The following is a 20468-nucleotide window of genomic DNA, read 5'->3' on the forward strand; positions in this document are numbered from 1 at the left end:
AGTTAGGTTAAATGCACAAACGTTCGCGCACTCGTCAATGACTGGCAGCCGTTATATGGCTCTGTATTTATTAATTCGTGTAAGAAAGAATTTTAAACTGTATGCTCCTACATTATGTTGCTGTCTTTCCCGTATCAATACACGATGAAGAGTTGTAGGAACTAACTTCAGTCATTGAAACAGACCTATGTCCCGCATAACGTATTTTCTTTTGGGTTATGCGTGTGGAATACGGCCTTGCCGCAGTGGTAACACTGGTTCCCGTCAGATCACCGAAGGTAAGCACTGTTGAGCTGAGCTACAAATGGATGGGTAACCAACCGGTCTGCAGACCGCTGTTGGCAAGCGGGGTGCACTCAGCCCTTGTGAGGCAAACTGAGGAACTACTTGATTGAGAAATAGCGGCTCTGGTCTCGTAAACTGACACACGGCCGGGAGAGCGGTGTGCTGACCACATGCCCCTCCGTCACCGCGTCCTGTGATGCTTGTGGGATGAGGATGACACGGTGGACGGTCGGTACTGTTGGGTCTTCACGTATGTAGAATGTGTCCTAAAAGTTTAGCCGTACCACGTGGTTATACGCAGTATATATAACTCTGTTGGATCCTCAGCCACAGGTCGCTGTCTCGCACTATAAATCGGGCCAGCGATGTAGATAACTGAGGCCCTGAGAGATAGCAGACCATCCGAGCTGCGCAAACTGCTTACACGTAACGCGGCTATGGCGCTGGCTTATCGCGCGTCTCAGTCGTGGGTGGCGTTTCCAAGTTTAGTGTCCTTACAGCTGACGATCAGCTAGCTGCGCCGGGCCGCTGTTCTTCAGGGAAGTCGAGCAGTCCCCAAGAACTGCATCCAACGGGTGAGGTCAGTCATATTTTAATACACTCATGACCTAGTGAAATAAGACGTCTCCACCTAGTAGCGTACAAACACTCCGTTTCTGTTTGATGATTGCGGCAGACCTTCAGGGAAAGCAATCTAGTGAATACTGATACAGCAGTCAACAAACATTAAGCTTCAAGAACTGACCACAGCCCACTGAGGTTGGTTGAGATGGGTCGAAGGTAATAAATATACAGAGTGTCTCTTGTAAGAGCAGTCAGGCGCATATTCTCTGGTGTTTCAGCAGAGATTCGCAGTTTCGTTTTTTGTATTTTTAAGTGGAGTCAGCCCAGACAAATACTGCTCAGCACATCTTTCACGCGACGCCCATTGTCGACGGAAAGCCTCAGTTTGTTTCCCCTTACAAACAAAATTATTTTTGAAGCGGAACTTTACGTGTTCATTTTGTAGAGCGATGCCCCATTAGTCTAGTGCGATATTTGTTTTATCCCACATGTATTAACAGGGATAGCAAAAGAAGAATAAATAACAACTCACCAGCGATTCACATGGAAACTCCCCAACGCACCCCCGTGGTAAGATGGCCCAGTGGACACTCCGTCAAAAACTGAATACATACCGACCATGAAAACAGGAGGAAGCTTTACTGAACTATGAAAAAAGAAGCAAAATACACTCATGCTCACAAATTAAGGATAATTGCAGAATGTGGTTCCACATAACGTGGCACTACTCAAAACTGGCGCTAATAGCATACGCACATAGGGAACACACACGACACAGATCTGTAAGTCCACGGTATTGGTGATGTTGAGAAAACCGTCCCGAAACACAAGTGCTACAAAACGTCACTGTTTCCTGTGCATGTATCCCGACATCGATATGGGATATGATCACCATGCACGCGTACACAGGCCACGCAACGGTTTGGCATACTCTGGATCAGGTGGTCGAGCAGCTGCTGGGGTATAGCCTCCCATTCTTGTACCAGTGTCTGACGGAGCTCCTGAAGCGTCGTAGGCGTTTGAAGACGTGCAGCGATACGTCGACCGAGAGCATCCCAGACGTGCTCGATGGGGTTTAGGTCTGGAGAACAGGCAGGCCACTCCATTCGCCTGATATCTTCTGTTTCAAGGTACTCCTCCACGATGCCAGCTCGGTGAGGCCGTGCGTTATCACATCCATCAGGAGGAAAGTGTGACCCACTGCACACCTGAAAAGGCGGACATACTGGTGCAAAATGACGTCCCGAGACACCTGACCTGTTACAGTTTCTCTGTCAAAGACATGCAGGGATGTACGTGCACCAATCATAATCCCACCCCACACCATCAAACCACGATCTCCATACAGGTCCCTTTCAAGGACATTAAGGGGTAGGTATCTGGTTCCTGGTTCACGCCAGATGAAAACCCGGCTAGAACCACTGACAAGGGGTCGGTGGAATGCATCTTGCAGGTCTCTGGGCGAATAAACCATATCTGTTCAGTCTTCTGTAGACTGTGTGTGTCTGGAGACAACTGTTCCAGTGGCTGCAGTAAGGTCCCGAGCAAGGCTACCTTCACTACTTCGTGGTCGTCTGCGGGCTCTGATGGTGAGATAACGGTCTTCTTGTGGTGTTGTATCCTGTGGACGTCCCATACTGTAGCGCCTGAACACGTTTCCTGTCTGCTGGAATCGTTGCCATAATCTTGAGATCACACTCTGTGGCACACGGAGAGCCCGTGCTACAACCTGCTGTGTTTGACCAGCCTCCTGTCGCCCTAGTATTCTACCCCTCATAACGTCATCAGTATGAGTTCTTTGAGCCATTTTCAATACACAGTCACCATTAGCACGTCTGAAAACGCTTGCAAACTTACTCGCTACACCGTACTCTGACATGCACCAACACACCTCTGCGTATGTGGACTGCTGCCAGTGCCACTGTGCGACGACGGCATGTCCAATGCACCCCAAGGTGATTTAAACCCACAAACCGCCAAACAGAGCGTTGTTTCACCATGTATCAGGATTATCCTTAATTTATGAGCATGAGTGTAGAAACAGTGAACGGTCCAACCTCAAGATTTGTAACAGCGAGCGAATGCAAATAGCCCCGGAGCCTTGGTTATGTGGTAACGGTGTTGGACTGCAAAGGGGAAGAGATCCGTGTGCAAATTTCCTTCGTGCCGCATTTTCTTTTCCACAAAACTATGAACTGTTCCCCTGGCCATTAACGTGACGTGTTCAGTTTTTGACAAGCTATCCACTGGGGGTGCGATGGCGAGTTTACCTTCTCAATAGCGCTGGGTGCTTGGCGATAGCAGTTAGCGTGGGCCGGGGCAGCTGGTGGAGTACTGGCTGTTCTTTGTTTTTTACTGTCCCTGTTAATACATATCGATAACACAAATATCGACCCAGACTAAAGTCGGATCGCTCCGTCGAATGGGCATTTAAAATTCCACTTTAATAATCATCTTGTGTGTAACGGAAACAAACCGACGCTTTCCGTCGACATTGGGCGTCGCATGAAAGACTTGATGGGCACTATTTGTTTGGACTGACTCCAGCTACGCAGTACAAAAACAAAGTTGCAAATATTTTCTGAAATGCCAGAGAAAATGTCCCTGACGAGTCTCAGGACAGACGCCCTGCGTATTACACTCCAGGTAATGGTACAAAATCGACAGATGAATAGGTAATGTCAGGTGTAACCTAAGGAAGTGTAATAGTAACGGTACTATCACACCGTTACTACTCACAACATACAATATCTGATCAAAAGTATATGATTACGTATTAGTGTACTTTCATGTCCTTTCGCATTTAGCGTTTTCTTAAGCGCACTAAAGGTCCACACCCTAACCACCTTCTATTGTTGGCATTACACACGATGGCAATTAACGTTCTCCAGACATTCGCCAATCCTAAGAGTACGGCGTGATTAGTCACTCAAAAGTACTCGTTTCCAGTCGTCCATTGTCCAGTGATGTCACCCTTTACACCATGTCTAGCGTCTCTTCGCACTGACTACAAAAATCTTTGGCTTATGAGGAGCTGCATGACCCTTGAATCGCATTCTTTTCAACTCCCTACCAGTAGTCATTGTCGTAGCTGAACTGTTGATTGCACTTTGGAATTGATGAATGACTCCTCCTGCCGATTGAGCGTGATATCTTGCAACCACCCTCTGCACTGGTCGACGATTGCTATCCGTCACTACTGAGGCCTCCATCGTCTTGGTTTAGCTGTGGTTGTTGCCTCGCGTTCCATCACCAACAGTCGACTTGGGCGCCTTTGGAAGAGTGGAAGTGTCAGTGAGGGATTTGTTACTCAGGTGATATCCAGTCTCTGGTCCACATTCGAAGTCACTGAGCCCTCCTGACTGACCCATTCTGCTGTTAATGTTTCTCTAGAGACAGCATAATACTCCCCGCTTTTTTTTTGTGCATCGAAGTATTTTGTATTCTGGGCGTCCGCACCTGTTTAAAACATGTTAAGCCGGCAGCTGGTAAAATTCTCGTTTTATTGATACGGAACTGCTTTCTTGGCCTAAAGTCGCATTGTCAAGTGCAAGAATGTTAAAAGGTCATAGGTGTACCCTTCGCTCCTAGCCAAAAGGTTATGGGTGTACCCATTGCTTCCAGGCAAGATATATTATTTAGTGAATATTGTGACTTTGTATTGACGAATGAAGGATCCCCTGTTTTAAAATTTGCCTGCATCGGTGTGATGGCAGGGCAACACGGTGTTGGGGAGGGTAGAAGCAGCTTGCAAAGGCCATTAAAAAACAGACTCAATAAATAATATGTCTTGATTTTAACAAAAATTTTTTCATCTGTCAGCAGAATTGTTTTTCACGTCATGCCTTTTGATATTGAGGAGTCCACCTCTTATGACATCTAATGATCAATTCCATATTGTAAGGCATCCGGATTTTATGGACCTTGAGCTCATATCGTTCTGTCATTATGACGACAATACAGTACAGTATGATACCCTCAGAAAATAATAATTACATATTGTCAATAAAAGTCAATTGCAGTTAATCTCATGTACCAAAAACTAACAAAACAATATCTCTCAATATATGGACAGGGTCGTGAATAAACAAGTTAAAGTGAAATGCATTTTGCAGAAGAACCAAGCAGGTGGTTAATGGCATTGGAAAATCCCATTGACAAGAAGATGGCGTTCTTCAGTGCAGAAACGGATAAGGCCAGAATGATATATTATTCCTTTTAACGTAAATACGGCCGGGACCGAGGGTAAGTGGCTGCACTGCATTAACAGGGCTAGGCTGCGAAACAGCAAGAAAAACAAAATTCACCTCTAGCGAGACGGTGATTGGCTGAGGCCATACTGGACGATGGACGACCCAGACGCGACACGGAAGGGGGGGGGGGGGGGGGAGATCCCCATTATATAAAAGCATTTGAGAACTAAAATGGCTAATTGTCTCTCTATCTTGCGGCGGACCACACAAGTGTGTGGAAAATAACGAGGGTGTTGAGAGCTTTGCTTTCTGCAAATTGAGGTCAATACACTTCACGTATTGTGACAGCAGATAGCAAAGTGCTAGATGATAATTTCTGCAGGAATTATTGCAGGCAAAGAAATTGTGCACATAGCTCCAACCCTTAGTGAGTGTGCAATAGCCAATAGCCAACAGGGAAAGATTAACATTCTATGGCATGCAGGACAGTTGAGACTGAGTGCATTCAGTCAAGGCCAGAGTAGGGAATTAGAGTTTCAGATCCAGCACAGAGGCAATGATGTTGCAGATGCCACTTGGTAAAGTACCATCGCGCATTAGGCCACAGTAAACGTTGAGACTAGATTTTGCTCACTCCATCTTGCGTACGCTTTGACCATTGAATATTGGAAGCTAGGATATTAACCTACCCTCACATTGAGTACATGAGTTTTTTTCATTGGTTCAAAAGGTAAAATTTATTCGCCGCCAACTCAGTGCATTGACTAGCTATAACAACATAGATCTAAATGAGCTGATGAAGATTTTTAATCATTCTTTCGTGTGAAAAAATATTTTTTATGTGTAGAGATAACGATTAATAATGGTCAATTCAATATGTCCAAAAGTTAAATATTTTGTTATTGAGTGTCAAAAGTAATTGAACATGATTGTTGTGTATCACTTGACCTCTGCAAGCTCAGTTGATAAATTATATGGAGAATAAAAAAGGGAATAGTTGTTTTGTCTTTCTAGAATAGACCCCAAACTTTCACCTTTATTAATTCATGCATTCTAGTTACGTGACAGCAACATTTCTAATGATTTTAGTTATGATCCACACCTGATATTAGCTGCTTTCCAGGGCCAAGTTCATATTTATTTAGAATGTCTGTTTTAACACCCTGGGCTTGAGAAGACAATTCAGATATTTTATCCATTTGCGTGATAAGTGGTAAGCTATGTCTGCACACATTGGTACACTCACTGTGCAGATACAAAGGCCGGAACATGACAGTATGACATAGGGATCTCTGGAATCTATTGATCAGATTCTGTACATCCATTCTCTGCAAGCCATCTAATTGTGGGTGGCAGCCACGGACGGTGCACAGTAGGACAACTGAGGTGGTAAGCCTCCATATTAGCTAGTATCTCTCTGATTTTACCTTCACGATGTTTTTGTGGGGTGTATGCAAGATGTATGTATCATCTACAACATACCCCTCAGAATTTCAACAGTAAATCACACCCTGTCACAGAAGACCTCTTCTGCAGCTACTACCACTGCAGTTGGATGGGCTTTGCTGTGACACTGAACGATTACGTGACGTATCGCGTTGTCTTCCTTGAACATCTTCTGCGAGTCCTACCTCATTCTAGGATTGACCTGCAATATGGCTTTGTAAACCAGCTTCTTCAAGTGGACAACGTTACCTGGGGATTCTTACAATGAATCTTAGACTGTGTAGTGTTGCAAATTATTTTTTATTTTTGTGAAGCTCACAGCCACTGCATAGCTTCTTAAATACCAACGTACACATAAAGAAAATCAACTGGGGGAAAAAATGTATTTTTTGTATTTCTCTTCCCACACAGGACCAGAGGTAATAGTAACACAGTCGTGCTGGTGTTGCACCATGTAAAATACCTAAGTGCTTTCTTAAATATAATTACTTACTTCGCGTTGCGCTGCGCTTAAAACTATTATAGTACTGAGAATAAGATGCGTAATTAGTTGCAAGTAGTGAGTGACAGTCACGCAAATCAAATTTTTTACTAATCATTGTTTTTGTTTTATTGGGTTTTTAAAAATATAGTTTCGATTACGTGGTGCAATGCCACCTTAGTCACTCTATTTTGTTGATATTAATTTTATTAATTATTTGTCACTGACTTAGTTCAAAGCTTAATGAATGATGAAACCAAACGAAATTAATTTTATTCTCTCTCTCTCTCTCTCTCTCTACATAAAGAATAAAATAAAAAGGAAATATGAGAAAACAACTATCAGACTCGTTTCACTATTTGAAGCGGCATATTCTTGACATAAGCAGTGCAGCAACTTCGGTACTCTATTACTTGGGTAATTTAGTTCAAAACGTTTTTTCTTTTCTTTTAATCAGGTTTGATTTCTTGTGGAATAATATAATTCGACCAGCTGCCTTGGTGTGTGGCGATACAACATTGACTCTTATTCAAGTACTGGTATATGTGAGAATTCATTGTGAGGAATCGCTATTTTTTGTGGTAGCTTCTTAGGTAGTACAGAAAAACAAATTAGTTGTACACTTCTATACTCAGCAAACATCAATGCGACGAAAAGGAATTTCAGTTCACTCAGACCGGAACTAAAGAAAATGGCTCTGAGCACTATGGGACTTAACAGCTGTGGTCATCAGTCCCCTAGAACTGAGAACTACTTAAACCTAACTAACCTAAGGACATCACACACATCCATGCCCGAGGCAGGATTCGAACCTGCGACCGTAGCAGTCGCGCGGTTCCGGACTGCGCACCCAGAACCGCGAGGCCACCGCGGCCGGCCCGGAACTAAAGAATAAGGTGAAAATGATACCTCTACATTTCTGCATTAGCAAAGCACGAACGCCTGCTCCGTATAAGTTCTAAGCGAGAACTGAAACAACCTGACAGCGCTTTTTGGACCATTACAGTGTGAACAACAAGGAGCTACCACTGTGTCGTATTGCGTTCATGCCTGACAACTTCTCCCTCCCCCCCCCTCCCCCCTGGGCTGGCATCTGCCTTTACTACCGTTACTTTTATGTGGTCACACAACAGCTAATAGCTCCCCACTGCCACTTGCTCGTTCTCACCTAACCAAGAAAGTTAATATTCTTATTTCCATTCTGTTCAAATAATGTTGACTTTCTACATAACGTGTGAGAACAAGCACTACCACTAATTTAGACTTACATGTATTCTTGATGGCGTCCAATAATAATTGTCGTAGGCTATTGTCCGTCAGTAGCTTCAGACCCTTGCACTTTCGCTTAACCTCAAATACTAAAAGTTAAGTTGCATATTTAAAAATGAATGAACGAATTCTTTTGACAAGAAGTCAATTTTATGACATTTTTTCCATCTTCTCGTTAAGAATTCTAACATACGAGTCATACCTATCAACTTAATATTACGAATGCTATTCTCATTTGAACTACCAGTCTTATTGATGTAAACTGCCTACACTCGCATGTCACTATAGAATTACTGCGTTAGATGGGGAGAGACATAAGAAAATGAGTGCCAAGACGCACTTGAGTGAAGTGAACGACGCGAAATACGGGCGCAGTTGCAATTACTCGGGTCACAAAGGGCGTCCTTTGTGGAGAATATCGACTGGACTCTTCCTCTACTCTGGCCTACCTCGTTTTCTGCCTCTGCAGCTCTTGGGACATTTTGAAGATCGACACAGCCATGTTCCAAACAGTTTGCGTTTTCTTTCTTTTTTACTGCAAGTCTCTCTTCTTTGAATGAGCACCTTTCTGACTGTTCCGATGCGACCTGCTACGATTTTGCCAGTCTCATCATCTCCGAATAGTACTCACATCCAACATCTTTAATTGTTTGCTTTACCTCTTTCTGCCTTCTCCTTTAATTTTTGCCCTTCATGGCTGCCTGTCATCCTGGTCTTTTTTCTTTCCTTGCCGTTTCTCCTGTGAACCATCGTACTTCTTATCAGTCCATTTTGCGTTGTAAAAGGGGACGAGGACTGTCCTAAAATGGTATATATATATATATATATATATATATATATATATATATATATATATATATATATATATATATATATATACAGGGCGTTTCAAAAAGAAAGAGCAGATTTCAAACATTTATTTCTCAAAAACTACAAATGATAGAAACACAATTCAAACGTTTCTTGTCAGAGAAAGGTTCAAAGTTTTTCAATGGTCCGCGCAGAAGTTCCATGCAAATCCGCAGTGGCGCTGGCGTTTGTTTGTAGGAAAATGGCGACGACACCACAGGAACCATTTACCTGGACATGTTAGAAAACTGGCTATTTCCTCAACTTCAGGAAGATTCAAATCACTTCATCTTCATGCAAGATGGCGCCCCACCACACTTCTCTGAACCTGTACGACGGTACCTAAATAACACCATTCCAGGACGGTGGATTGGAAGAGCAGGAGCACAAGATCAATGTCATCGTCTGTGGCCTCCCAGGTCACCAGACCTTACTCCCTGCGATTTTTATTTGTGGGGGTACATAAAGGACTGTGTTTATGTCCCACCTATGCCCGCTACTCTTCAAGAGGTACGACATCGAATTGTTGCGGCCGTGAATTCGGTAACTAAAGACCAGTTGCGTCGTGTGTGGCAAGAAATGAGATACCGGTTTGATATTTGTCGTGTAACAAATGGTGCTCATATTGAGGTACAGTTTTGATATTTGTTGTGTAACATTTGGTACTCATATTGAGTGAAGGACCGTTGGAATTGTGTTTCTATCATTTGTAGTTTTTGAGAAATAAATGTTTGAAATCTGCTCTTTCTTTTTGAAACGCCCTGTATATATATATATATATATATATATATATATATATATAGCGGCTATCGAGACGAATCCAGTGATGCGTAACAGTAAGGTCTTTGAAGGTCAACGAAGGTCACAAAGGTGGTATGGACGCACATTTACAGAAGGTGTTCGAAGTGATGACCATTGGTATCAATGAAGTGCTGCAATCTTCTTTTCATGGACTGAGTGGTATTCCTTATCACTTCGGCACTTATCGAAGCACATGCTCTGACAATTCTCTCTCGTATGTCTTCAGGTGTAGTTGGAACGTCTTTATAAACAATGTCTTTTACGAACCCCCACAAACAACAAAAATCCAGAGGTGTTAAGTCTGGCGAAAGAGCCGGCCACAACACATCTCCTCCGCGTCCAATCCAATGACTTGAGAATTGTCTCTGCAACTCATTTATAGTCATCAGTGAAAAATGTGGCGGATACCTATCGTGTTGATACCATATTCTGTTCCTTGATCCTAAAGGTATTTCTTCCAGTAACAGACCTAATGTTTCTTGCGGGAATGTGGTTATTCTAGGTGGCAATAGTTAGGGACTCGCCCTGTATATACAGGGTGTCCCAGCTATCTTGTCCACCCAAAATATCTCTGGAACAATAACAGCTATTGGAAGACGACTTTCACCGGTATCAATGTAGGGCTGGGGCCCATGAATGTACATATTTGGAAACATTCTAAAACGAAATTATATGTGTTTTTTAACACAAACTTATGTTTTTTTAAATGGACCTCCTATATTTTTTCTTCAGCAATCCATAGCATGACAAAGCACATACATAATGGCGTTGATTGCATCGCAATATTCCCATTACATCGCGAGATATTAAGACGCGAAGTTGACGCTTGAAACACCCGACATGCGCTGCTAGCGCACGTCCTGAGGCTCAGGCGTGAACCCCATGCAGCCCGTAACCGCGATGTGATTGACATGTGTAATCACACCTCCATACTTATCAAGAGGTCCGAAACGAATAATACGGTCTGCTGCCATCCTGCTGCGATTACGGGCAGCATGGGGTTCACGCCTGAGCCTCAGGACGTGCGCTAGCAGCGCATGTCGGGTGTTTCAAACGTCAACTTCGCGTCGCAATATCTCGGGATGTAATGGGAATATTGCGATGCAATCAACGCCATTGTGTATGTGCTTCGTCATGCTATGGATTGCTGAAGAAAAAATATAGGAGGTCCATTTAAAAAAACATAAGTTTGTGTTAAAAAACACATATACTTTCGTTTTAGAATGTTTCCAAATATGTACATTCATGGGCCCCAGCCCTACAATGATACAGGCGAAAGTCGTCTTCCAATAGCTGTTATTGTTCCAGAGATATTTTGGGTGGACAAGATAGCTGGGACACCCTGTATATCTTCAGGGTTTGCAGATTGAACTGAGGCTCCGGATCATGATGCTCGAGTAGTAGTTGCACCTATCGCAGCCAAGCAATTGCCCATCCAAAATTCTACTGTTTTACATCTCAACACAAAAGATACAAAATTGATATTTTAAAAAATCTAGCAATTCTCAGACGTAAAAGTGCACAGCTAAATTCCAAGCTAAGTGAAAATACTCCAAAGTCCCAAATAACGTTCAGAAACTTTTATTCGAAGATTGGACCAAGTGCAGCCCTCCTGTTATTTTCTGGTGTTTATTAAAAAACTACTTTTTCGCAAATTTTGTAATACCATTTTGCTAAATAAAAAGATATTTGACTCTTCGGTTCATGCACGTTATCATGTGTGTTTGTATGAAAATCTGAGATTTAACACGTTTTTATTTGATCGCTTTCTTCTGTTTATCTGTTCGGTACAAATTTTGCAATTGATTTCAATCCAACTTCTCGATGACTTAGAGAAAACTTTCAGCATCGCTCACAACTGTGTGTCACTGAAGATACTTTGCATTCTGGACAAATTTTGCCACTGGTATTAAATTAATAGCTCAGAACTGTATGACAGTGTAATATTAAGCGGCTTTCTTGTCTGATGTGTGGTGGAGGGTACTTTTTGTACCACTACTATTTCCCCCTTTCCTTGTTCCAGTTGGCGAAAGTTTGGCGGTAATAACGATTCCTGGTAAACCTCTAGTGAGCTTAAACGTCTCTAATTTTCACCATTACGGTCTTTTCGTGAGATTTAAGCAGGAATAATCAATATATTGCATGACTCAGGTAAAGATAAATTTTAAAAAACCTAAAATATACTATACTATGATAATACTTGTAAAATTTAAAATGAAAGACGTAGCCATTCAATAGATAACTGATGCATGAATAGTTCACCTCGTTTTATTGCTCTGCAAATGATGCTCATTTTTGAGTGATACTAACAGTTGCTCTCTACACTCCTTACTATCATCTATTGCATATGCCCATCGCTTTTCGTTTTAAATTTTCCAAGTATTGTCAGAGATAATGAAAATCCACAAGTAAAAAATTTTTATGTGGCCTTAGGAGTCTTTATTCGGTTAGGAGAAATTATTTTATACTTTTTGCTCCGTTTTAAAAACATTTTGAATTACAAAGTGTTTTAAATAATTATTGTAAACAAGAGTCGAAAGAATCAAAAATTTTCCCACTTACAGAAGTTAGTAGGTTTACTTCATGACAACACCCAAAAGATCATCGTGACAAGAATCGTGGCACATCACTAGTTTCAGTTGATAGTCAATGTGACAGAGTAGATTTCGCGATAGCTGACACTGTAGTAGTTTTGTTAGACTGTTTTTATTCGCCAATATGACCCTGTAAGTTAATGAGGATGAAAAGGAAGATAAAACTTGTAATGTTCGGATACAGTACTATTATTGTCCTGCTTGACACAGTTGAGTCGTAAAAATATCTGCGCGTACCGTTGCAAAGCAGTATGAGGTGGCACGAGGTTGTGAGAACTGTTGTAGGGAAGGCGAATGATCGACTTCTGTTTGTTGGGAGAATTTTGGGAAAGAGTGGTTCACCTGTAAAGGAGACCGCATATAGGACGCTGGTGCGATCTACTCTTGAGTTCTGCTCGAGTGTTTGAGAGCCGTACTGGGTCGGATTGAAGGAAGACATCGAAGCAATTCAGAGGCGGCCTAGGTTCGAACAACACGTATTACGGAGATGCTTCGGGAACTCAATGGGACTCCCTGGAGGGAAGGGGACGTTCTTTTCGAGAAATACTGTTGTGAAAATTTAGAAAACCGACCTTTGATGCTGACTACCGAACGATTCTACTGCCATCAACCTATATAGCGCGTAAGGGCCACGAAGGTACGAGAAATTAGGGCACATACGGAGGCATATAGACAATCGTGTTTGCGTCGCTCTATTTGCGAATGGAACGGGAAAGGAAATAACAAGTAGTGATAGAGGGTACCAACTGTCACGCACCGTGCGATGGATTGCGGTGTATTGATGTAGATGTTGATGCAGATGTAGATGCTCAGAGAAAACGTAAGGGCAACTTCTGTGCATTTTCTTTCTGAAAACCTCACCAAACATTTGCCGTTAGGTTAGGCATGGTTCAAATGGCTCTAAGCACTAAGCGACTTGACTTCTGAGGTGATCAGCCTCCTTGACCTAGAACTACTTAAACCTAACTAACCTAAAGACATTACACACATCTATGCCCGAGGCAGGATTTGAACCTGCGATCGTAGCAGCAGCGCGGTTCCGGACTGAAGCGCCTAGAACCGCTCGGTCACAGCGCCCGGCAGGTTCAGCATGGAATGTGGCTGTCAGTGAATGTGTAAAACACTGTCGCACACAAAAATCCGAGGGTAACTTAGGGCCATTACGACTGGAATGCCGTCTGCAGCAAAAACTTGTTCCAAGATACAGACTGTTGTTTCCTACATAATTGTGAGGAAGAAACAGATGTACAGAAATTTTGAGTAGGTGTATACGACGATGAATCACACTGAACTGGGAAATAGATAGATGAGAAAAATAAAAGTGGCCTATATTCCACGTGCATGTTAGAGGTGGACATGATGAAAAAACTTGTAGGGGTACAGACTGCTGAAGTCTAAAGTCAAAGCAAGCCTGGGCAATGTCATTAATGTCCTTATCTATTGATGATCAATATATAAGGGTTGGCCAGGCTCCTAATTATTGAAGTGCACCAGCGTCCTGAATGCAGAAGTCTCACGATTTTGAGGCCTTATGGAGGCATCACTCAATAGTAATTTTGTTGTGGAATAAATACTATAACTCAATTTTGAACTGACAGGGGGGGGGGGGAAGAGGTATTTCTTGTTGAAGTAACCGATTCCATATTCTGCTAACAGTCATTGGATCTCGACCAACGCGAGCAGCAGTGTCGCGATACGATAAACCGCAATCGCGATAAGCTACTATTCGACCTTTATCAAAGTAGGAAACGGGATGGTACGCATTTCTCCTCCTTAGATGAGGCATCACAACAACATTTCACCAGGCAACGCTTGTCAACTGCTATTTGTGTATGAGAAACCTGTTGGAAACTTTCGTCATGTCAGCACGTTGTAGGTGTCGCCACCGGCGCCAACCTTGTGTGAATGCTCAGAAAAGGTAATCATTTGCATATCACAGCATCTACTTCCTGTCGTTTAAATTTCGCGTCTGTAGCATGTCATCTTCGTGGTGTAGCAATTTTAATGGCCAGTAGTGTACTAGGAGGCGTATGGTTAGCAAAAGAAATTTTGTTGATGAACAAACAATGTGTTTAGAGAATTTTATCTTGTTCATGTGACTTCCAGTTCCAAAAATTATATAGTTGTCAATAATTCCACAACCCAAATATTCCCAACAACATCCATCCTCATTTTACGTTTCCTTGCTTCTCACTTTACAATGCATGTCCTACCAACACAAACTCTCTACTAAGAACAAACCATGTCCATACACTTCTCCATCCACTCGCTAACTGCTAGTCCGTCCAACCACAGAATATCTTGCGGAGGGCGCAAAGCGCTGTCAGCGATGTTAACACAGTCTATAGCGCTGCCAAAGATACAAACAGGCTACTTACAATATGTGGTCAAGGGCGCACAGCAGTTCGGCATCAGCGTTTCCCAGCCTGACAGGCAACACATCTGGGAAGCCACAGCTGCTGATAGAGAAGGCTCACGCCAGTGAAGTATTGTGAGCGAGAAATTACGTTGGCTGCTTCTCGAGTCTAGGGTGTTCCATGGTCACAGAGGTAACACGTATGGATAGACAGTATTAAAACCACGGTCCCCTGCGTTACCGCAGATGGTGGCATGCACCCAGTCTCATTGATGATCAGCCATGATGTAGGCCTGCACAGGATGGCTGGCAGTGACATTGTAACTGGGTAGTAAGCCAGCTCAGGCTGAAATTCACAGCCCACCCAAAAGATGGTTGCCAACTGCACGAAGTCACCCAACAAGTGATCCAGCGGAGTGATAGAAGTGAAGGAACTCCATGCAAACCTCAGCACAGATGAGGGCCTGCAGCTTCTGATGGTGAAGTCCAGTGATGACAGATGCCTGTGTTGTCTTTCGCTTGGAAGTGATCCGATTTACAATTCATTAGCTGTCATGCACACCTGGATACTGCTAAGTGATGGTCTCATATGTTGGATTATATGTGAGTGCTGGCTGGTCAGTATTTCTCCAATGGCAGCAGTCTGATCTACAACTCAAAGCAGGTCGCAGTGGCAAGGTGTCGTTATTGGGCACCACGACTTCATTTGCTCCAGTTTTCTTATTTATTCCAGAAGCCGTGCCAGAGATGTAAGATTTCAGGACTTTGGCATTCGGGGATGCTACCTGCGTCTTCTCATCTGCCAACATCCACAACACTTGGCCTTGCACTCTAAAACCGGCTTCTTGCTCAGTGGTGCCTGGACTTCAGGCTTATGCCCACTTTCTTCTCAACGACTATATTCTGCTGATCAGCACAGCAACAGTTCATTACACCAGAGGAATTGTGGAACAACAGTACGCTATTTTGCTATTTCATCGAATTGTCATGTAGTTTCCACTGCGTGGTAGAGTAAGTCATTTGCTGGTTTTAACTTGCTGACTTCCGTGCACGCACATTGACACAATGGCGAGCATGTTATTCTAAACATAAATGCATCCTTGCTTTCTCAGTCAGGTCGAAACTTGCACAATCTCCAAGCATGTTATACTTCGCTGAGTCAAGGTAAAATGCACGTAAGCTTGCACGTAAGCTTTCCCAAGTTGTGAACAGACTTTCGTGTCAGTAATGCAAATAAGCGAGCAATGGCAGTTTTGTACTGCTGTTGAACAAAACTGTGTGTTTTTGTAACAAAGCATTAAGTGGTAGGGCTGGGGGTGAGAAGGTAGGCGTAACGCAACAGTTTTAAGCATAATTTTATTGTAACTAACTATCCAGTAAAATCCACTGATACTCTTAAAACCAAACTTTTAAAAACAACACGAAATAATTGATTTAAAACAATATGTCAAGAAAAACTTTACAATGAAACGTTTAATTTAATTTGATGTGGTACGTTGGCCAAGAAAAACATTACAACCAGAAGTGAATATAACACATGCGGTCATCCTGTCACAATTACTGCAGTTCCTCATTCGTCTATCTTTGCTCAATGCAAACAGTTACAAAAGACAAACACAACTATCAGAATTTGTCTCTGGAAGGGACTCGAAAATAGCCATCTGAAGACAGTACATATGAGTGGCATGACAAGTTTTCGGACTCCCCATCCAGCAGAGTTCTCTTAGTTAAATATACACCACCGCTGAGCCACATAGAACATGTCCGGTATTCAGACGCCTGGGGGACGACTATTCCAATCGTCACAGCACACTATAACTCAAAAAGGCTTAATGATCGGTACTATCCACGATGTCACCGATACCGACCAAAGGCACCTTCTGTCCGAAACGTGTCGTGTAGCAGGTTGACGCAGTCCGGGGCTCCGCTGTTCCGTCTCATTCCCTAGTTGCAACCGTGGGTCTCGCTACACTGTGGTACCGACGCGGGAAGGTTGCGCGCGGCGTTCAGAGGCGTCGGACATGTGGCGATGATACCATGGGCACAGTTCTGATAAAAAAATATAGACAGCATTTCTTTCCTTGAATTGTGGTACAAAGATCTAAGTATTATTGTTGACGAGTGCAGCTTGCCAGCCGCAGTGGCCGTGCGGTTCTAGGCGCTGCAGTCCGGAACCGTGGGACTGCTACGGTCGCAGGTTCAAATCCTGCCTCGGGCATGGATGTGTGTGACGTCTTTAGGTTAATTAGGTTTAAGTAGTTCTAAGTTCTAGGGGTCTGAGGACCTAAGATGTTAAGTCCCATAGTGCTCAGAGCCATTTGAACCATTTGAACCATTTGACGAGTGCAGCTTAACCAGTAAATTATCACTAGTGTCGATAGGCTACGCGTGTTTTGCAGTGTCATAGGAGAAATCTTTACGTATTTTGATAAATGATACAGAAAATTTAATTTCAGTTCACGATCAGAGATCGAACTTTCCTTTGTTTCCATCACTGTCTATGAAATTTACAAGCCGGAACGTGTTCATGAAGCCAACGTAACATACACTAATGGAAATTGAAATAAGAACACCGTGAATTCATTGTCCCAGGAAGGGGAAACTTTATTGACACATTCCTGGGGTCAGATACATCACATGATCACACTGACAGAACCACAGGCACATAGACACAGGCAACAGAGCATGCACAATGTCGGCACTAGTACAGTGTATATCCACCTTTCGCAGCAATGCAGGCTGCTATTTTCCCATGGAGACGATCGTAGAGATGCTGGATGTAGTCCTGTGGAACGGCTTGCCATGCCATTTCCACCTGGCGCCTCAGTTGGACCAGCGTTCGTGCTGGACGTGCAGACCGCGTGAGACGACGCTTCATGCAGTCCCAAACATGCTCAATGGGGGACAGATCCGGAGATCTTGCTGGCCAGGCTAGTTGACTTACACCTTCTAGAGCACGTTGGGTGGCACGGGATACATGCGGACGTGCATTGTCCTGTTGGAACAGCAAGTTCCCTTGCCGGTCTAGGAATGGTAGAACGATGGGTTCGATGACGGTTTGGATGTACCGTGCACTATTCAGTGTCCCCTCGACGATCACCAGTGGTGTACGGCCAGTGTAGGAGATCGCTCCCCACACCATGATGTTGGGTGTTGGCCCTGTGTGCCTCGGTCGTATGCAGTCCTGATTGTGGCGCTCACCTGCACGGCGCCAAACACGCATACGACCATCATTGGCACCAAGGCAGAAGCGACTCTCATCGCTGAAGACGACACGTCTCCATTCGTCCCTCCATTCACGCCTGTTGCGACACCACTGGAGGCGGGCTGCACGATGTTGGGGCGTGAGCGGAAGACGGCCTAACGGTGTGCGGGACCGTAGCCCAGCTTCATGGAGACGGTTGCGAGTGGTCCTCGCCGATACCCCAGGAGCAACAGTGTCCCTAATTTGCTGGGAAGTGGCGGTGCGGTCCCCTACGGCACTGCGTAGGATCCTACGGTCTTGGCGTGCATCCGTGCGTCGCTGCGGTCCGGTCCCAGGTCGACGGGCACGCGCACCTTCCGCCGACCACTGGCGACAACATCGATGTACTGTGTAGACCTCACGCCCCACGTGTTGAGCAATTCGGCGGTACGTCCACCCGGTCTCCCGCATGCCCACTATACGCCCTCGCTCAAAGTCCGTCAACTGCACATACGGTTCACGTCCACGCTGTCGCGGCATGCTACCAGTGTTAAAGACCGCGATGGAGCTCCGTATGCCACGGCGAACTGGCTGACACTGACGGCGGCGGTGCACAAATGCTGCGCAGCTAGCGCCATTCGACGGCCAACACCGCGGTTCCTGGTGTGTCCGCTGTGCCGTGCGTGTGATCATTGCTTGTACAGCCCTCTCGCAGTGTCCGGAGCAAGTATGGTGGGTCTGACACACCGGTGTCAATGTGTTCTTTTTTCCATTTCCAGGAGTGTATTTGGTGCCTCTCCATAGTCATACCTGTGAGTAGTACACCACATTAAAGATATCTCAAAAAAATCGTTTTTAGTAGTTTTGTTTGTGGTAAACTGTCAGAATGTGTGACGCCAATTGATAAACTCCTGCTACACGTGTTGGCTTAATTTAGTCATTGATTATGGAGATAAACTTAGTCAACATTTTTAGAGAGCCTTTGCGACATAGTTTCCATCGAAAGCTGTCCGAAAGGTCGTTTTTGTACAAAAGTGGAGGCGTCAAGAGCATCTCACACTGTAAGTTACACCAGCAGTGTCAATATCTTCACGTATGTTTGATACATAGTACAGACAATATATAGATATAACACTGTGAAAAAAGTGGGTCTTGATTCTAGAGGTAGTGCTTTTACTAGTAATCGAAAGTCCTGGGTCCCAGATCCGAATCTTGTCACTGCTTTAAAATTTGGGTAAAAATCATCAGCAATGGTGGCCAAAGGCTTTCGGAATAATATGTCACTCTTGTTCTGCCAACGGCGTTGTCAAAGAGCGCGGAGGAGTGAACAGAGCTTGAGGGCACTGTCTTGGCCCTGGGGTGGGAAACTGCCCCTAAAATGCGGGTGAATCAGCAATGATAAATGACATGAGGATGTAGAAGGAAATGGAGACCACCGCATTAAAGACACATAAGGTGTACCCACAGGACATGCGGCCTGTAATTAAAAGCTGTCGCCATGATATCTCCATTAGCAAAAGATTCCGGACTAGTCCCACAATCTAATCTCAAAGCGAATGGGGCACGGCCTGCAAACGGGAGGGTTGATCCTGAGAAGAAGATGAGATAACGAACGGAAGGGTAACATATGTGTCAGGGCCTGGAATGTCAGAAGTTAGAATGTGATTGGGAACAAGTGTATCTGAAAAGGGAAATGCTAAAGCTCAATCTTGGTATAATGGGTGTCAGAGAAGTGAAATGGAAAGTAGACTCTTATTTCTGGTACAATGAATATAGGGAATTGTCAACAGCAGCATAAAATGATATAAAGGGAGTAGGATTCGTTGTGACAAGGTAGGGCAGAGCGTGAGTTTGCTGTGAACGGTTCAGTGATAGGGTTGTTCTCATCAGAATAGACAGTAAACCAAAACCGACGACAGTACTTCAGGTATACATGCTGATGTCGCAAGCAGAACAGGAAGAAACAGAAGTACATGATACTGAACGGGTAATTCAGTACTTATTGTCATGGGGGTATGGAACGCGGTTGTAGGGGAAGGAACAGAGGAAAGTGTAACGGGAGGGTATGGGCTTGGTAACAGGAATGAGAGAGGATAAAGAGTAACAGAGTTCTGGACTAAATAAGAGCTGCTAATAAGGACAATCGATTAAAGAATCACAAGAGCAGGAGGTATACATGTAAAAGATCGGTAGATAAGGGAAAATATCATTTAGATTACATCATTGCCAGGCAGAGATACCGAAATCAGATATTGGATTGTAAGGTGTACCCACGAGCAGGTATAGACTCAGTTCACAATTCAGTGACGAAGTGTACACTCAACTTCAAGTGAGTCGGACGGAAGAATTAATGTCTAAGGAAGTGGGATACTGCAATACTGAGGAAGGATTAAACGGGTTTTAAGTTCGCTAAAAACGTGGATACTGCGATAGGGAATAACACTGT

General features: G+C 43.9%; 1 protein-coding gene across 1 annotated transcript in view; it reads left to right on the plus strand.

Annotated features, from left to right (window-relative positions):
• Positions 1 to 759: 759 nt before the first annotated feature.
• Positions 760 to 20468, plus strand: part of LOC124789393 (mpv17-like protein) — a 222900-nt gene continuing 203191 nt past the window's right edge. Inside the window, exon 1 of the mRNA XM_047256729.1 lies at positions 760 to 860. The gene's annotated coding sequence lies outside the window, so the exon portion shown is untranslated. The remainder of the gene's footprint in view (positions 861 to 20468) is intronic.

This window comes from Schistocerca piceifrons, chromosome 3, assembly GCF_021461385.2.
Source record: "Schistocerca piceifrons isolate TAMUIC-IGC-003096 chromosome 3, iqSchPice1.1, whole genome shotgun sequence".
In the NCBI taxonomy this organism is placed as follows: Eukaryota; Metazoa; Arthropoda; class Insecta; order Orthoptera; family Acrididae; genus Schistocerca; species Schistocerca piceifrons.